Source organism: Protopterus annectens, chromosome 9.part0 (genome assembly GCF_019279795.1).
Source record: "Protopterus annectens isolate FY-2018-M chromosome 9.part0, PAN1.0, whole genome shotgun sequence".
Taxonomy (NCBI): Eukaryota; Metazoa; Chordata; order Ceratodontiformes; family Protopteridae; genus Protopterus; species Protopterus annectens.
This window is the reverse complement of record NC_056743.1, coordinates 408600309-408621033: the sequence shown is the minus strand read 5'-3', so window position 1 is coordinate 408621033 and position 20725 is coordinate 408600309.

The following is a 20725-nucleotide window of genomic DNA, read 5'->3' as shown; positions in this document are numbered from 1 at the left end:
TTTGTCAGAGTTGCCAACAGTTTTACGTTGGCAAAACCGAAAGGGCTTTGCGTAGACGGATCTACGAACACCTTTATGCCATTAGACGTGAGGATGATAATAATGCTCTCTACAGGCATTTAAAGGGCAATAGTTCATGTAAAACTTTTTTATTTGGTATACTTGAGAACCTTGGTACTGACATCAGGGGTGGTGATTGGAAAAATAGGCTTGATAGGGAAGAGTTAAAGTGGCAGCTAAGACTGAACTCCACCCACCCCCCAGGTATCAATGAAGCATGTAGTATTATGCTTGTATTGAAATACCATTCATTTAAGCTTTAAACGTTTTCTTTTAAGAAGTAAAAGTTATATTTGTTATTAATTTAAATGTAAATGTATTAAAGTTATATCTTATTGTATTTTTAATTATTTTCTTCATCTACTTGCAGTTTTAAAAAAAAAAACACATTTTAATCATGGAATACTGATATGTTGTTTTAAAGTATGATAGGGAGGATTTGTAATTAATTGCTAATTAATTATTCATTAGCTCATGGGTATGTAAGCATTGTAATTTTGAATTGTAACTGTTTTCTGATGAAGACTTGTTTTTAAAGACGAAAGGGTGCTCAATAAATCAACTATATTTTTATATAACACATCGGTGTGGATTACTGTCAGCACTACTCGAGTGTTCTATTGGAACTGTTTTACTTTTGTTCACTGCTGTGTCTTTACCAACTCTGCCTTAAGGCTTCTTTCCTACCCGCCTCTTATTTTCTACCTACATTAATGAACTCCTCCTTGATCTGCTGTACCCCCCCTTACTTTGTACTGATGATGTGGCTTTATACTGCTCTGATCAAATCCCTCCCTACATTATACCAAGAACTGGTAGTGGACTTTCACTGGATTAACAGCATAAACTTTTACTGAGCTCTTCATACAAAATACTGTTTGGTATTAGAGAGACGCAGTCACTGAAACTTCCAATTTCATGCAAACCTTTGATCACCTTAGCAGTCCAATAAAGAATTTCACTTCCTTTTAATATCTTGGAATCTGGTTTGACCTCTGTCAGTTTCCACCTTCTCCTGCTGAATACACTGAAAAAGATTTGTACTGGGCCAAACAAAAAGTCAAGTCTTCCCCTTTCTGTCCTTTGCCTCTAAAACATCCATTGCCAAAGGTATCTTGCTGTGTCAGCTGGAATGAGGCCTCCCATAAATAGCTGCTCTAGCCAAAAGAAACACCACAGCCATTTAGAACAATTCATATAACATCAGCTGATTTGTCACCTGCTACCCAAAGAATGAATATCAGTGTATATCCATAAAATAAGCAAAATGGTTTCCATTCAAACAGAGCAGACCTAATTGGCTATCACATGCTCAAACGTGTAAATGATCACCAGTTCTCTAATTTATCTAAACTAATAGGACAAATTAATACCATCTTATAATCTCAGAAGTCATGATTACTCAGGATACTTCATTAAACCCACAAATGCAGGCTTCGTTGCACAGGCCAAAGCTTCTGTCATAGGCCTCAAACTATGGGAATCACTTGTGCAGTGCAACTCCGAGAGATGTTCTCCAAGATAATTTTATCCACTTTCACTGCTCCCCTCTCATTTTAATGATACTACTGCTTATACTAAACTATTGATCAGTGCGCTACAATAGTAAATAAATATACATTAATTAAATAAATTATGTATATTATCAGCTTAAAGCTTGTCTTCACAGTTTAGCAAAATGCAGGTACGTTCTCCTAGGACATATAATGTATTGAATCTGGCCCCTGATGTTGATAATTAACACCTACACTAAGTGTTCACAAAGTGTACATGATCTGTATTCAGGAGCATCCCTACCTGTTTTTTTGTGCTTTCTAGTCACTCAGAAAGATTGTACTAAGTGTACATGTAGTGTACACTTTGTGGTAACCTTTATGATTCTCTATCGGTATTTAAAATTGCAAGAAAATCAGTAGGAAAACTAAAATTAGGAAAAAGGAGGTATGAGTTATGTCTGTGTTGTCTATTCACTCAGAACAGTGTATGCTTAGTGTAGGCATTAATGAATCCCAGGACTTTTCTTTACCTCAAACAATCTAATTACGTACCCTATTTTATCTACCAAGGAGTTTATTTTATCAACTGTTTCCTGAATTATTTCATATCTGCATGTCTATACAATTTTGTAAATATTCTATATAGAATCAGGTTTATCTTTTAGATCATTCTATTTTTTGTCAGATACTTTGATAAGTTTTTCTACCTTTCTGGGCTGAGATTGTGATTTGTCTGTTATGATCAGTGATATAACCTGGTTAACAAATTAAATAAACATGAGCAGTTTTTGACAGGAGGCAGGGGGCAGATATGACCAAACTGAACAAAGATAGATGCAAAATCACAAGTATGGGAAAAAGCAAAGGCACTGAATGAATACTTAGCTTCAGTCTTCGCAAAGTAAAGGAAAGGGTTGGCAATGTAGAATGGGGAGAACTATAGACAGGCGCAAGGATGGAGGGTGAAAGGAAACTACCTGCCTTTAAGGGGGAGAAAACATAATACCAAGGTGAGCTCCCTCTCCAGATTGCGCAGAATTTGGCCAATGTACTAAACCTACTGGATGCTTTCAACAAATCACTTCTGGAGTGGAAGATGGAATGTATGGCACCCATGCAGATGGGGGGAGGGGAGAGGACAGGGGACAGTGCAAATCTGAGGAATTACTGGCCTATTAGTTTAACTGCAGTAACAGGGGAAATCCATGTAGAGGATCCAGCGGAGCAAGGCTAGCAGCTTTTGTAGAGGATCCAGTGGGACAAGGCTAGCAGCTTTTGTAGAGGATCCAGTGGGGCGCGGTTAGTAGCTTTTGTAGAGGATCCACTGGGGCGAGGCTGGTAGCTTTTATAGAGGATCCAATGGGGCGAGGGTGGTAGCTTTTATAGACAATCCAGCAGGGTGAGTCTGGTAGCTTTTGTAGAGGACACTGTGCTTTAGGCAAACAGCTAGTATAGTTTCATGGTGCAAAGAAGTTGCCAATCAAACCTAGTCTAGTTTTATTTTTGCATTACATTTGAACTTGACAAGTGTTGGTTAAAAACCAGGATTGAGGTTTCCTGGTAGTCCAGCTGATGAGTTTTGTAAATTAAACTGCTTTGTGATGAAATGTGTAATGCATGTAAATAAAGGGAAGGACAAAAGAAAACAAGTTACTGATCTGATAAAGCAGTTAAAAAATTAAAAGCATCTGCCAACGCCAAGATGGCATGAATATCATTTATAAATGTCAGTGTTATGCCTCGTATGAAACATTGGGGTGCTATATTTTATTGACATAACTGTATTTCTGTGTAAAAGATCCAGCGATTGAAAAACTGAAATGAGTTAGTTAAGATGGATTTTGTCATAGATGAAAACAATACCCATTCATGGCTTAAAATACTTGCAGCTTGGATAGGTAGATCTAATGCTTGGCCAGTGTAAAGTGCATGTTATAAAATGTCTTGTAAAGAGTTTGCTGTAATATTTGTAATGCCCATCCCATTCTTGTATTAGAGCACTATTAATGCAGTCATCTTCAGCCGTAAGGCATAGACCAGGTACTGGAGAAATAAAATGATAGTGCACGTTATGAATATAATAAATACATTTATAAAAAAAAATGTAGTAGTTCATTCTGCATCTAACTTTGATAAACATATACAGACATTTCTAGCTAGAACTGTTCCATTAGAAGTAGAGAGAAGCGTTGCTAGGGTAGGGAGTGGGGTCCACCCTGGGCACAAGATGTCAGGGAATGTGATTCACAGATAACTGTCAGAGGTCATGCAATACTGGCATTCAGTTTCTGAATGCCAGTATTGCATTTCAGTCAGGGCTGAAAGTCTTCACTTTTCCATATCAGCTTCAATGCTATGTGTATGTGTGTGTGTGTCTGTGTGTGCGTGCACGTCTGTGTGTGCGATATTTATAAATTTAGCAAATCATTTGTAACATGTGGTTTGCTATAATTGATTTTCTTCCTCAGCTTGGAGCTTAGGACCATTTTTTCCTCTGCTCCCCAACTTAGAGTTGAAGAGAGTATTTCCCACTGGGGAGCTGTATCGGGTAGCACAAACATCAGCTAGCTATAGCTGTGCTCTTAGGAGCAACAGGAGTAACAATTTTAAAGCTTATTTATATTTGTTAGCAATTGCCAATGTGTGCGACCCCATATTAACAACAAAAGGAGCAATTCTGGGTATGTTGCAGGTGCTGAGTTCAGCATGCTTGACAAACACCAAAGATTGAAGCAACTTCAGTTCCTATCACAGCAATAAAAATCCTGAATATTTGGAGAAATAAAGAGAGAGAAACCATTGTGCCGTCACTGAACATTATAGTGCTTGATATTAATCATCACACAGAGCAGTGAGTTTATGGCACTATATGATCTTTATGGAGTCATGAAATTTATGGCACTGTGTCATCAATACACATAACATAATTAAAAAAAAGTTTACTTTATGTGTTTATTAAATAGGTGAGCCCAGCAAAGACAAGTGTTCCTTCTTCAGGGGTGGCCTCTGAGCACCGTCTCGTTAAGTGCCTTTCTGAAAGTCACACGGTAAGCAAATGGAGATAAAAGGAATGAAACTCTCTACCCTGTGCTACATCAAGCTGCTCATTAACATCTGGGAGCCTTAATTCTCTTTAGTTACTGCCACAGTCAATCTAAGGACATCAAGTAAAATAGCACATTAGTAGAAACAAGACCTTGCTAAAAGTTATTAGAAACATCATGTGCATTTTATTGCACACACACACAAAGTACTGGACACTTTGATATTTAACAGTGCTTCATCAGACACTAATGAGGACACCTTTCCTTATCAGATGTTAAATACCCCTGTAATAAGGCAACCAAAGTCTAGCTAGCTAACTATTGAGAATCTTTTTAAGTGTCTCTTCAAAATTACTGTTTTAGTGCTCTCTTTTTCTGACCTGACTCTGCTAACTTCAGGGATAAAGTGTAAAACAGTATTTAATATTTTACTATGTACGTTCATAGGTAGGTACTAGGCTAACCGCCCTAGGGCCTATACAAGCCCCAGCCAAAAAGGTACCCTGGCTTTTGCCACCCAAGAAAATTATTTTCCTGTGCCCCTGTTGAGCAGAACCACAGAAGTGACTGATGTAATAGTGTGTCATTAATATTTGCCAGTAATTTGTTTGGTTTTCGAAAATTATATCCGAGTAACAGAAAATAAATACACAGTAAAACTGCATTGTCAGCCTTTTGTCCTAAATTGCATAGATGTGCTCTTAAGCTCATCGATGCAACTTGTGATTTGTTATACTCAACTAAAAAACAGAATATTTGTGGCATGAACCAACAATTATTCTTTGAATTCCACCATTTGCACACAATTTGAAGAAGTATATTCTTTTAGTCACATGGATGTGCAAATTAAGGCAACCCCTAAAGTACATTTCAGAGAGAAAATGACCTCTTTGTATTTACCCTCTATGATTGCTTGGCTCTTTCTCCTACATGCTTATTTGAAAGTCCACGGCACTATTGCCAAATCCTGACATAACCTCACAGGTAAGCCTTCTTACTCTAGGGAGAAAATTACCTATTGTATTTGGCCTTTATGACTGCCATTCCCAGTACTGAGAGATGACAACTAAAGAGAGTCATCAAATAAGTGGCGCTGGAGATATTTTCTAGATATTGATTGTATATTTAGGTACAAAAAACAAGCAACTCTCGGAATATTCACAAACTCTAAAACCACAGATGAATTCCATGCAGTGAAGCCAATAGGACAATGGGTAACAACAAAGCGAATCCAGTTGTGTTCAACCAAATTTTGAAGTCAGTGTAGATAATATAAAATTAGTTGAGCACTTTCGCTCCTGACATTGGGAACTTCATCAGAACAAATAATGTAAAATACAGACATCATACTAGATATTTAAAGGTAAAACTATACCTCCAAAAAGATTAAAACCAATAAGATCATATTACTAATTCAATACAGTTTTAAGGCTTAGATTTTTTAGAGAGGCAAACCACAGTTTTTTGGATGATTACACTTAGTCTCTTAAGATTTAATGCAGCAGCAATGGAACAGGCATCATTCAAACCTGGTGAATGTGTGGCATCCAGTAATAACTGCCACTTTAATTCATTTTTATCTATGTCTATCTGGAGAATAGCTTGCCATTTTTCCCCATGAGAGATTGATGCTCCGTTTCCATCTCCATCTGCACTAGCCCATTAATTTCCTAGGCTCTTTCTTGGGTTCGTATAGATTTCTATAGACCACCAAAATGAGACCCCCAAGTGGAGGCAGGATCCATCTTAGTTACTTCCCATGAATGGATCCATATTGGATAGTCCTTTTTGAGAAACCTAGTCAAGTGAGTGTGCCTTGCTCTGTCATTCAGTTGCCAAAAGTCCACTCACTGTTGTCCTGGGCTCCAAATAGAGTTTTGTAATCATTAAATGAGATCAAACTGACACTTCCCAATAGTGCTCCCAATATTTAAGTCCAGTTAGGACATTTATAAGTCTTGATAGTGGGACTAAGCAAACATCCCGATGAAGTCTAATGCTGATCAGAAGCAAGTCAGCCCTCCAACTTCCTATATTATTGCCTTTGAAAGTTTTCATCTGGATGTATATATAGTGTTGGTTATCATAGTCTTGTGTCTGTGACTGAAACTAACATTCTGCCTCATGATTTTGTAAAAATCACACAAACGTCTTCTGCTTAATAGCACAATATCTTTTCAGATTGCAGTGTGATCTATATTTAATAATAGCAATGCTAGATTCACCCTAGCTGCTAAGCTTTACTTCTCAAAGTTAGGATGTGATACTCCATTGAGGAATGATGAAGGGACAAGCATCTGTCATGCCAGATGAGATTTTCCTTGTACCATATAAATCGAGTAATCATATGTCTTAATGAAGTAAGGGAAGCCTTTTTTGGCGGGGCTGCAGACATGGCAATTCCCAGAGAATTGTGCATTACCAATGGTAGTACAAACCAGGATACTGCCTGTACTTTTTGATGAAAGCCAAACATAATTTTTCCCACTTCTTAAGAAAACTATGGTATTTTGGAGAATATCTTGGTAGGAGGCCTACAGATTAGATTCAAAAAACTATGACCAAACTTTATTCCAAAATAAATCGTAGCTCTATTCTCATCTCACATATACTCCTTTTCAGTAAACAATATCCAAATCAGCACAGTAATCTCCATAAAACATTTAGGAGTTACTATAGATGATAATCAAAAATTCAATCATCACATCACTGAAGTAGTAACTAAAAAAAATCAAACTCTGTGTCCTCTGCAGAGCCAAGCCATTCCTCCCATCTGATGATGCACTAAAAAATCTTTAGCATGAAATCTCCTGCTACCAGCACTACTGTATGCTCCACCTACAATTTTGAGCCTGGAATCTGCCCCAAAAATATGTTCAAACAGGGATGTAACAAAAAGCAAAGTTCACTACCAGTATGCCACATAGAACTCACCACTGTGTAGTCCTCAAACAGTTACCAAGGCATCTCTCTTTCTCACACCTCTCCTTTCTACTCCTCTTCCCTCTGTATGCCTCTCACACCTTTTCTCTGTCTTATCCCCATGGTATCCTTTCCTGAAAGTATTCTCACTTGCCCCTTCTAATGCCTTCATACCTCTCTGTAGAATGATATGCTGTTATCCCTGCAGTCTAAGCCATCTCAGTCATAATGGCGACATCTTTAAGCATTGCTAAGCATAATTCCAATTTTACCTTCCATGTTTTGACATTGTCAACTGCTTCATGAACTAAATGTTGTAGCAAATTCTTGCATTTCTAAGTATATATGTGTGTGTGTGTGTGTGTGTGTGTGTGCGTATGTGTATACGTATATGTTGAGTTTTTAGCATATCCTTGTATCTGTAAATATGTTTTGTTCATTTCTTATGTGGTCTTATACACCTGGGCTGTGCCTGCAAATGGTCCATTGTGATCAGCGTGCTACCCTGGTAAACAAATATAAATTAATAAATAATTAAACTAACTCACTACTTAACTGCCTCCCAACTAAGCATAGTCCATAACATTGTGTACAAACCCAAAAACTGCCCAGTCAGGAGATAATCTATACTCTTCACATATCTGTAAAATCTGGAACTCTCTCCCCTTAACTCAGGCAAATTGAACACATTTCAACCTTCAAAACAGAGCTAAAAACTGAAGTTGTGGAGTCCTGGCACAGATCTTTTTAAACCCTGGCAAATTCACTTCCTTGCACCCCTGTTATACCTACCTACTCTTTAATACGTTTCCATATTTTCTATCCTCAGATATCGAATGCTCTTTTTCATTCTACTCTTCCCATTCATATTTGCTCTTCAGTCACCCTGCTGACCAGAATAATCTGATAACTCCTCCCCTAAACCAGCGGTAATGGAGAACAGTAGACTGCACGTAAGTGCAAATCCAAAGTACAGTGTGATGTGGTTACAGAAGGACAAGTGTTCTCCGTTATCAGCTGAAGCTGTTTACTTCCACTAAATATGATAAAAGTGAAACGCCTTTTCGTTATTTTTGAGGATATCTCTCTGCTGTCCCTGATATTAATCAAAAAACTTCTTAACACTGAATGCGTAACATGCCCTTCAAGTGTGGAAGATGGACTTTTTGAGACACAAAATGAGCATTCCTCATAATGAGGTACACCTCAGAGCTATGAGCAGCAATAATATGTTTTCTACCCATTATTTTTAGGTTTGCCCCTGTTTATTAAGCAAAGAGGTTGAGAGCTCTGGCCGAGATGATATGTGGCAGCTACAAGATGTTATGCAACTGCTGTAACTCTGTGAGCTACGCAAATCTACCGGTGTGGTCCAGTGTTCTCCATGATCGCCTATAAACCTAAATGTATATTCAATCTGTCAGCCATGTTAACTCAGAGCTACCATTGTGTTACACACACACAAATTATCATCCCATACTTGAATAAGGTGGAATGTATACCCAGTATGCTTATTTGCATAGAATAGAATAATCAGTATGAACTTACTAACTGTATATTTTTATGTCTTTAATCAAATGTACGTTATAATCTCTGCACAAAATAAGTATATTGGCATTGTAATCTCTGTGCTAAACTATGTAATGTCATGTGTTCCCGAAACAATACAATTGTACCCTATCTTTGTCAAACAAAATTGTAATCTTAACTTGTTGTATGAAGTGGAGCTTTTCTCTTAGGGATACTACCAAAAAGAGCCAAATTCTACCCAGTGGAGTATCCTGGTTAACAAATGCAATAAATACAAAATTGGTGTCTTTGTGTACTAAGGTTTTATTGTCCCTCTTTTGGTGCATCCCTGACTACCTTAGTTGTACTCATCCATTTCTTAAGCCCATCAGTTTTAACTAGAAATGGTCAAACAGGTTGGGTGAATGCAAGCTTATCTATTTCCTCCTTTAAGATATACATAGCTTTTTAATTTCCTCCATTTGCTGCAGCCTTTCAATTCTATTTAGTTCATTTGCTTTATCAGTTGGCCTTGGGAACACCTACATGTGAACTACATTGTAAATCTGCTGGAGTCAGTGATACACACACAAGTATATTCATACGTCTAGATGGTTCCATGAAGTGTAACATCTAGTATGAAATCCTGTTATTAGTTTTCAGTGATTTTTGTTTGTCTTTATCCACAAAGCATTTCTGCAAGATCCTGTTTAAAGTGCAGTGTGTATTGCAGATTCTCTTTGGTAACTTTACATTATCTACCACAAGTCTATTCTGGAGGGCTGAAATGAAGAGTTATAACTTTTTTCTTCTATGTAGCATTCTTATTTACAAAGACAGTGAAACATGACAACTTTGTTCAAATATTTTTCGAAAGGAAATATATTCAAATGCATTGCTGCATTATGATAGTTGCCACCCCTCTTATTATAAAAAAGTGTTATCAAAGGTCAAATGGCAGGGTTATCCAGATTAGTTAGTGATGATTGTATGTTTAGAAAAGAATTAGAAATATTGGTTGGTATGTTTAAGGAAAGAGGATATCCAATGGGCTTGTTAAAGAAAGTTAAAAAGGAAATTGTGAAGAACAGCCCTTTGAAGTTTGCTCCTATTCTAAAAGCTGGGTTACTATCAAATATGGCTGTTGTATTTGTTTCCAGCATACATGACCAGAATAGAAAAGGAGCTATGGTGGTACAGTATAATAACTTGTGGGCGTTGGCCGTCGTTAGTATTTTAAATACACATTGGAATTCTCTTTTTTTCTTGTGAATTGAAAGCTAAACTGGGTGATAAACCAATGGTTACATTTAGTAGGGGCAGGACTTTAAAGATTTGGTTTGAGTCTGGTCCTGGGTTAAAAGGAAATAAATTAAAATCAAAATGAATAAATGTGGATTTTGTTGGTTGTGCAAATATATTAATGATGGACCCTATGTTGTTATTTCAAGATATGATAGAACTATCCAATGTCCAGCCAGGTGTAATTGTAACAACAAAATGGTGGTTTATGTGGTTTCTTGTATTTCTTGTCCAGCATTTTACATAGGTAACACTACAAGAAAGCCTAAAGAACGCATGGCTGAGCATTTGAGGGACATCAAGAATAAGAAAGAAAGTAATGCATTATACACCCATTCCACAACATGTAGTCATTTTAAAAAGTTTTTGTCCTTTATAGTTGATGCAGTAAAAATGAATTACAGGGGTGGTGATTTTAAAAATATATTAGAACGCAAAGAGTTGATGTGGCAATCCAAGTATTAATGGGGCTTGTTATATTGCTAGTGTTTTAAAAGAGAGATCACAAATAATATAGTTAAGGTAGTTTTTGGGAACTAATTTAAACCATCACAGCTTAATTCTAGTTGTTTTTTGTATTGCAGAATAGTTTTGTATTTATTTTTATGTCATAATTTTTAGTTTTGTAGACAGTCTTCAGTAGTTTGATGTATTAGATTTATGTACTTATTTATGTATACTTTTTCATTGTGGGTTGTGTGTGTTTAACTGTATAATTGATTGTTAGGTCAAATGATTGATTCTTAATATATAAAGAGTTTAGTGTGCAGTGTTTTTTACTCGGACAAAGCCTGTTTTTCTATATGGGTGAAAGCGTTTAGTCTTCTGAATAAAGTACTTTATTTCCCTTTGTATTACGCATTTTATTTTTAACCTCTGTCTCCATTGTTACTTTTGGTAGCAGTATTTTTTATTTTTTGTTTGTGTTACAACCAGTGTGTTGGTTTCATGTGGTTCCGAGTAGTATTTCACTTAGTTCAACACAATGATAATACCATATCATAAACACAATGCATTAGCACTGGGTTACGCATTCAGACTATTGACAATGTAGAGAGGTATTTAATACATGCCGAACACTGTCATCATATGGCAGAGCTATATGCACACTGTATTATCCATGGGGTGCAATGACAGTATGTAGCACTGCATCATCTGCACAGAACAGTGACAGTGTCTGGTATTATATTATCTGTGAGATGTGCTCACACTGTACAGCATTGCATCATCTGCACAGAATAGTGACAGTGTCTGGTATTATATTATCTGTGAGATGTGCTCACACTGTACAGCATTGCATCATCTGCACAAAATAGTGAGAGTGTCTGGTATATCATCTGTGAGATGTGCTCACACTTTACTCCGCTGAATCTCCTGCACAAAACAGTAAGCTGTTTGTAGGCTCTGCATCATGTTTACACTGCACTACTTTACAATGATTTACATTTCATGTTTGTATTGGCCTGTGACCTGGGTTATGACTGACAAGGGTCTTTGGACCATCTCACTTATCTGGCCAGTAAACTTAAATAACACTCTAGCAATGATTTAATTTATTTATGTACTGTTTCATCTGCGCAGAGTGGTGCTGCCATGCAGTACTGTTTCATCTGCGCAGAGCAGTGCTGCCATGCAGTACTGTTTCATCTGCGCAGAGCAGTGCTGCTATGCAGTACTGTTTCATCTGCGCAGAGTGGTGCTGCCATGCAGTACTGTTTCATCTGCACAGAGTGGTGCTGCCATGCAGTACTGTTTCTTCTGTGCAGAGTGGTGCTGCCATGCAGTACTGTTTCATCTGCACAGAGCAGTGCTGCCATGCAGTACTGTTTCATCTGCACAGAGTGGTGCTGCCATACAGTACTGTTTCATCTGTAGTACTGTTTCATCTGTGCAGAGTGGTGCTGCTGTGCAGTACTGTTTCATCTGCACAGAGTGGTGCTGCCATACAGTACTGTTTCATCTGTAGTACTGTTTCTTCTGTGCAGAGTGGTGCTGCCATGCAGTACTGTTTCATCTGTGCAGAGTGGTGCTGCCATGCAGTACTGTTTATTCTGCACAGAGTGGTGCTGCCATGTAGTACTGTTTCATCTGTGCAGAGTGGTGCTGCCATGCAGTACTGTTTCATCTGCAGAGAGTGGTGCTGCCATGCAGTACTGTTTCATCTGCAGAGAGTGGTGCTGCCATGCAGTACTGTTTCATCTGCGCAGAGTGGTGCTGCCATACACTACTGTTTCATCTGCGCAGAGTGGTGCTGCCATGCAGTACGGTTTCATCTGCGCAGAGTGGTGCTGCCATACAGTACTGTTTCATCTGCACAGAGTGGGGCTGCTATGTAGTACTGTTTCATCTGCACAGAGTGGTGCTGCCATACAGTACTGTTTCATCTGTAGTACTGTTTCTTCTGTGCAGAGTGGTGCTGCCATGCAGTACTGTTTCATCTGCGCAGAGTGGTGCTGCCATGCAGTACTGTTTCATCTGCACAGAGTGGTGCTGCCATGCAGTACTGTTTCATCTGCACAGAGTGGTGCTGCCATGCAGTACTGTTTCATCTGCACAGAGTGGTGCTGCTATGCAGTACTGTTTCATCTGCACAGAGTGGTGCTGCCATACAGTACTGTTTCATCTGTAGTACTGTTTCATCTGTGCAGAGTGGTGCTGCCATGCAGTACTGTTTCATCTGTGCAGAGTGGTGCTGCCATGCAGTACTGTTTCATCTGTGCAGAGTGGTGCTGCCATGCAGTACCGTTTCCATCTGTGCAGAGTGGTGCTGCCATGCAGTACTGTTTCATCTGCACAGAGTGTTGCTGTTGTGCAGTACTGTTTCATCTGTGCAGAACAGTGCTACCGTAGAGTACCATTTCATCTGTGCAGAACACTGCTGCTGTGCAGTACCATTTCATCTACGTAGAACAGTGCTGCCGTGCCGTACCGTTTCATCTGCACAGAACAGTGCTGCCACGCAGTATCATTTCATCTGCGCACAACAATGCTGCCATGCAGTACCGTTTCTTTTGCACAAAACAATGCTGCCGTGCAGTACCGTTTCATCAGCACAGATCGGTGCTGCCGAGAGTACCATTTCAGCTGCACAAAGCGGTGCTGCCATGCTCTACCATTTCATCAGAATAGCTATGCCCAGAGTGGTGCTTCCTAGCAGTACAGTTTCATCAGCACAGCTCTGCGCAGAGTGGTGATGCCATGCAGTACCATTTCATCTGCACAGAGCGGTGTTGCCATGCAGAATACAGTTCCATTTTACGCAACTTTATGTGAGCTGGGCAGTGCCAGTATGTGACATGGATTTATACCTCTCAGCTGTACAAATTTTTGCAGAATATCCACATTTTTTCCTCATATTTTTGGTCTGTTCATCATAATTTTTTTTTTTTTTGATAAATCACTGGGATGATCTAAAGCTTAAAGTCACTAAACAACATGTATTTGAGTTTTAGAATTCATATCATTAGTAAAATGTATGCTAACACAAATCCTGTTGTTCTAGCAATTTTCCAAGTTTATAAAAGCAATATTTAAAATATGTTCCTATTTTTGGGCCTTTGTCCCCACATTATTATGTATAGTATATTAGCAGTTGTTCTGGAGCTTTTCTCCCCAGGCCTCCCGTGAAAACGGACAGCTCTGTCCAGTTGGACCTCCCCGGTAAACAAATGTGAAATAAATAAATAAATAAAATTATGTCAGGCTTTGTCCAGATGTCTTGTGCTAAGAGGTTGAGAGGTATGCATGGATTCATCTGCACAGAGCAGTTCTGTTGTATAACACTGCTTCATCTGCACAGAACACTATTCATATATGTCACAACTCTCACTGCAGTGCCTTCTGACAATAAGCACAGAGCCTGATCATGCCTGAGCACGAGGCTCATACTTAACATGGATTATTTAATTCTGTGATATTCTACTTACTCATCCCAGACTTATTGCTTTCTTCTATAAAAGTATGACTACGTAGCGTATCAGTTTTTAAAGTTTTTATTTGTATTTATTTAACTGTGTAAGGCCAGTGGACTCGTATCTTTTTGAGAGGTGTTGTTTTAAGTGACTTCCTCTGAGTCACACAGCAGGCAAACGAAGCTGAGAGACCCAAATAATGGATTACAGGAAGCAGCTCATTCATGGCTTATAAACGTTGCCAGGATGACTTTCTATTTGCACTGTGAAACTACTTTTTACAAAATGCACTTACAGGTTGTAATTAAAATGGAATTTAAATGTCTGGTGCATTTCATTTAGATTATAAATCAAATGAATTGACTGTTGCATCCTGTATATCCTTAATGAAAATAACTGGTGAAGCACAGCAAGGTAACTACATTTCCAGTCTCATTCTAGAGAGTTTGAAATGTGCTGGTCTGGTAATTTAATATATTTTGTGGCCATTATTTTAAAGATTGAGAAATATGTTTTTGTCTAAATAGCTTGTGGGATATTTCTGGTCAAAATCCAACATCCTGCATAGTTTGTTTATCTGGGTTTGGCCACATACCTATGCAGTGTCCTTATCTTTATGGAAGACATCTACTGATAGCACTCACTGAAAGATTTGTTTGTATAGTGCGTTCCTTGAAGGGGTGGGAGAACTGGCATATGGCTTTTGTGAAGACTATTTGTCTGGGAACAAAACCTTATATAACTGATTCTTGTTAAATGTATGCCAAATTTTCAAATCTGAGATTGTGACATTTCTACAAGATAATGTTTGCTGTAGGCTGGGTTTGGAGATAACACATGTATCTTGCAGTTTATTTTTGCACCTTGTTATTGAAAAGTCTAGAGCATTTATAGATTTACCCCAGAAGTTTAAGCTGCTGCTTCTGTTATGGTTTGGGGGTGTCTTTAAAGGTACTGTGCAGTTCCCCTCATCCCTCCTAGTAATTGCAGAGTAGTGAATTTACTCAAAAACCTATAGATAACGTCTTACAAACTACTGATCCATTACTTAAACCATGAATAGACAAAAATAAAAAATCATTAAGGCTCATTAAAAGATCTGTATCAAAATTCATAAATGATTTGCAAGAGCACCTCTGGGGTATAAACTGTAAGCTTTAATGAATACAGGGTTGCAGTCTCTGTATGTTCTTTATAAGAAAAGGCATTTTCCACAAATTTATAAATGAATAGTGACATTCTGTGATGAACGGTGCTTACATAAATGAAATAGTTCTTCATTCTATAACTATATTTTATAATTATTAAATGTCTGTCCAGTAACAGGTTAAAACAGTTCTTATGCAGTGTTGATGACCTATGAAAACAAACGTTACCATCTAATCAACAGGAGAGAGAAGGAAATGCAAAGCTGGGGGAGGGAGGGGCTTTTTCATAGCCTCATTGGAGTGGGACACAGGATGAAGGTCTCTGGTAAATTTGCAGATAACATAAAAACTTTGATAGATAAAGACCACCTGGTGTACGTCACCTATCTTCTCCAAATATCAGATAAACTACAGATCCTGTTTAACTGTCAAGCATTGCTTCCTTTCCAAAAAAAAAAAAATATATATATATATATATATATATATATATATATATATATTTTTTTTTTTATTATTTACTTTTGTGATTTGCCACTTCCTACTACTGATCTCTTGGTATTGAAGACCAAGCAGACATCCACTGCCTCACCTGTTAACTCCCACTTATGAGTGATAGCTGTGTGTTGAGCGCCTGGGATGGTTGTACTATTGGCAGTCTCCTTTCCCCTAATGCTGTCTGTAACTAATACGCATTGACATTAATACAGTCTGCAGAGCACACACTATGCTGGTACCTAAAGGATTGCTTTTCTACCCACAAGATTTCTGGTGTAATAAGGTGAATGGAAGGTTACACACGTAGCTTCCTTATTGTTGCTTCACTCAGAAAAGTTAGCTGACCCTCTGCTACTCATTCCTCCCCCCCCCATCTGGCCTTCCAGGACCTAGACAGGTAATTGGACTGCACTGTAGACAGTATATAAGGATGCACTGTCTGTTGTTCACCTTTTCTGATTCAGTTGCTTTCGGCTTTTCAGGAAGGGTCATCTGTGTATGTAGTACACTTGGTATAGACAAATGTTTCTTGCTTTTATCCCCATAACATCCACCCTTAGCCATCAAATTGTTGCCTGCTTGTTCTTGTAGATGTTAGTGTGGAAGGTGCTTCTCTGCAGGAATCTGCTGATTTCTGTGAACTACATCAAAATATTTTATTGTGCACCTTTGTCTGTTAAATAAACATCTTGTATTCCTTTAATCCGATTCTTAGCTTCTGAGGCAGACCTTGTGCTGCTTAACGCCCCCCCCGCCTGCATTCTGCCTCTGTTCTTGTGGAGCTTGTCTGCAGAAATAGATTTGGTAATACAGAGGGAATCTGACAAGCTGATTGCAAGGGATAAAAACTTGTTTTTTATACCCTTCAGGTCTTATCCCTTGCATTTTTAATTTATTTCTTAACACGTATCAGCCATTCTGAAGCGCTTTTTCATCCATGGCCAGGACACAAAGCAGAGAAGCACGTGCAATAATGAAGTGTAAAAGAAGCCTGTTATCAGGAGCAATGAATTCCTCAGCAGATGGATGTCTGTGTTCTTTAGAATATGTTATTGGAGGTGCTGCAACAGTGCACTGTCCAAGAGCCACTGGTGTTAGCCGTTCAATCCCTGTATTTGCAAAACAGGACTTGTGTTCACAGTTTTGACAATTCTAAGATGTTCAAGTGGGCATACTGTCCTGTCTGTCTTCCTTTCCAAGTTTTCATCTGCAGGGTATCATGTTAAAACCTGTAAAAAGTACCCATGTTAAAGATATGTGGGTTGTATCTTTGTTGCTTTAAAGGAAATGCTCTGTCGGCTTCAGTTGACTCTGATCTCTGGTTTGCACTTGACCAGTAGCTCCATGAAGTGACTGGAACTAGAAGTCGCAGTTCTCCCCCAGAAAAGAGTGAACTGATATTTGAATGTGATTAGAAGCAGATACCTCAAACAAAGGGTTTTAATTATCTTGGGATGTACAGAAGTGTGGGTAGAGGTTATCAGAAGTTTACCTACTGAATAGGTCCAGTGTCCATAGTAGCCTAGGTGTTCAAAGTGTGGTGTTGAAAAAAAAAACTGAGTCATGGAATGTCCTTCTTAGTAAACTGGTCATTCAAGGACCCACCCTCACCTTTGGTCACAAGGTTTGGATAGTCACTGAAAGGTTGAGGGTTTATATCTACAATGTAGAAATAATGTCCCTTTGTACGGATGCAGATCTGACAGAGTGAGAGGGTCAATAGTTTGCTACTGCTGTGGATTGAGAGCATTCAGATGAGATGGTTAAATACTCTGAGAGGGACTACCCCCTGTGTGCCAGGCTGAGGCCTTCACATGATGGAGAGATTGTGTCTCATCTTGTCTGGGAATGCCTAGACAGCAGCATAAGTTGGAAGCTGTTACTAGGGACAGAGAAGTTTGGTTTGCCATCCATTTATTGTTACCACCGCTGTCCTCACCAATACAAGTGATTTAGTAAATGGAAGGATGGATAGGCAGATGGATTTAATCAGCTAAAAGATTTACAACACTGAAGTAATGCCATACTTGTGCACACACTGAACTGTGAATTGTGCATCAAAATTCTGTACTTTATTTTTTATCCCCTGACTTTGCTTTTTGAATTTGTATAATTACTAAATAATGTGAACAGTGGCATCCTTTCATCTCATCGCATCCTATGTTGTCTGTAATGGACCTCATCAAGACAATGAAATTTTAAGATAATTGTATTCTTTAAAAAGCAATTCTGTAGGGTCTACTTCACGTTGTCGTAAGCTGACAATATCGAGTCTGATATTGTCGACACGACAATATCGAAAGTGAAGAACATCATGCAAGTAAACGGAAATCTCCATAAGGGGAGATTTCCGTTTACATCAATGTAGTGTGGTCTCGAAGTTGGTATATTTAAGTAGGGGGGGGGTGTAGGGGGCGCAGGTGGGCTTGCCCCCCTGCCTACGCCATTTAGTTTCTATTTTTTTTTAATTTGTTTTTTTATTACGTTATTCGATGTTTTACTTAATTGATCAATAAAGTTCGACCTTTATTGATTCGATTAAGTAAACTTTCGATAACGTGATATAGACGCATTCTGTAAAGGGTATTTCAGTGGACTGCACCCCTCACACACCCATAACTCAGTCTTGATCAACAGAGCTATATCTGAAGCTACTGTACCCACTATATGGAAAATCTCCCTTGTCATACCTCTCCATAAAGGAGGCAGTTCCACTGAAATGTCAAACTTTAGACCCATAGCTATTCTGTCACCTCTAGCTAAAATTATGGAGAAGTGTGTACACATACAGCTCATGCACTACCTCACACAGAACAAGCTGTTGTCCAACTTTCAGCATGGCTTTAAGCCACACCACAGTACTACTTCTGCCCTCCTCCCTTTCGCCAATGTCATTTACCACAACCACAATAGTAACAAACTATCCTCAGCACTTTCTAGATCTATGCAAGGCTTTTGACATGGTTGACCACAAAATGCTTATAAATACCTTGAAGGCTTTATCCTTAAATAACCATGCACTCCAATGGTTTCAATCCTACCTGCAGGGCAGTCCTATGGTAGGACAAGCTATCATTTCGCCTACCCATCACATTAGGAGTCCCCCAGGGCTCAATACTAGGACCCCTTCTTTTCTCCATCTTTATCAACAACCTTCATTCATTCATCCCAGATGCTACCTGCATTCAATATGCGGATGACTCCTTGATTTGTTCTGACACCTCACCAGCTACTTTATTCACATTAATCCAAAATACCTTCAATACAGTGGAAAAATGGCTCTCCAATCAACATCTAATCCTAAATCTCAACAAAACTAAGCTGTTCCTCTTCTCCCCCACACGCAGGACCCCCCTGCCATCCTTCAACATAACTGCTAACAATAGCACTATAATTTCCCCAGAAGCCCAAACTAAACTACTGGGTTTCATAGTTGATAACCTGAAGTTTGATGCACATATCAATCAAACTATCAAAACCATTAATAAAAAACTTGGCTCTCTTTACAGACTCAAACCTTTCCTTACCCCACTTGCTAGAACTGCAGTTGCCCTTTCAGATCTACTATCAACTCTTCTCTACGCCTCACCTCTATTCTCCAACTTAAACAAAACAGATCTTAATAAACTATCATCCTGCTATAACCACATTGCCAGATTTGCTACTGGCACAGCCTACCGAGCACACCACTGTCACAACCTAAATCGCCTAGGATGGCTTGAACTGCCTAGCCTACTGCAGTTCATCCAGCTAGTAGTGGCACATGAAGTCCTTTACCAACCAGAAAATACACCTGCACTAAAAGTATTATCAGCCCCTACACCAGCACATGGCCACTGCTATCATCCACTAGACTCCTAGTTCAAACATACAAATCCAACTACTGAGCTGGGGACACTCTGTTTGCCAACTCTGTTGGAAAAACATGGAACAGACTCCCAGTTGACTTGACCCTAGAACCCTCACTAACTCTATTCAAAAACAAACTCAAGAAATACTTCAAAACTCATTGGTTATGTCCTTGCACTAACCCCGACTAGTGACCTCTCTATTACTTAGGTGCCTTCCCTTCAACTACTTCTAACATTTTTCTACCACACCATTTCAGGAAGGGTCAATTGTATAACTGCCGTTCAGTACGTCTTAAACCTGAGTGTAATTTTATGTATATATAATTTTGAAAATAATGTTATGTTTTGTAAAGTGTTTTATAATAAGTACTATATGTGCTAAATGCTGGTATTGCTTATGACTGCAATCTGCGTGAAACTAGCATTTACTAAATGTTCAACGTATATTATTATCTTGGAGCTTTTCTCCCCAGGCCTCCGCTGAAAATGGACATATATCCAGTCAGACTATCCCGATCAACAAATGTAAAATAAAAAATAAACTCATGGAACCAATCTCCAGATCACCCAGCAGCAGGGAAAGTGGCAGATATCACTTTTAAAACCTCCATTGCCTTGTGAGTTTTGTTACTAATGACTTCTGATTCTTTAGGTTCCCCTTAACACCATATAATAGCATGGTGTCATTTCCTGCAGCTTATATTTTGCTTCTCTTTCAATTATTCTGGCATTGTGATGCCTGAGTGGAGAGTTGGATCAGGTTTACCATCATAATGTCGGCAGGCACATCATAGAAACAACTTCAGCAAACTCCCAACTGTGACTCCTCAAAACCGCGAACGTCAGTATTCCAAATCACAAAATCTCACCCCCTTTTTGACCCACGGTAGCACTTGTTTCAGGTAAGGAACTGTCAGAAATGTCGACATTCTCTGTTTTGTTTAACTTTCTGATGTGACGGCGGTACGGAATTTGCAGAAATGGTTC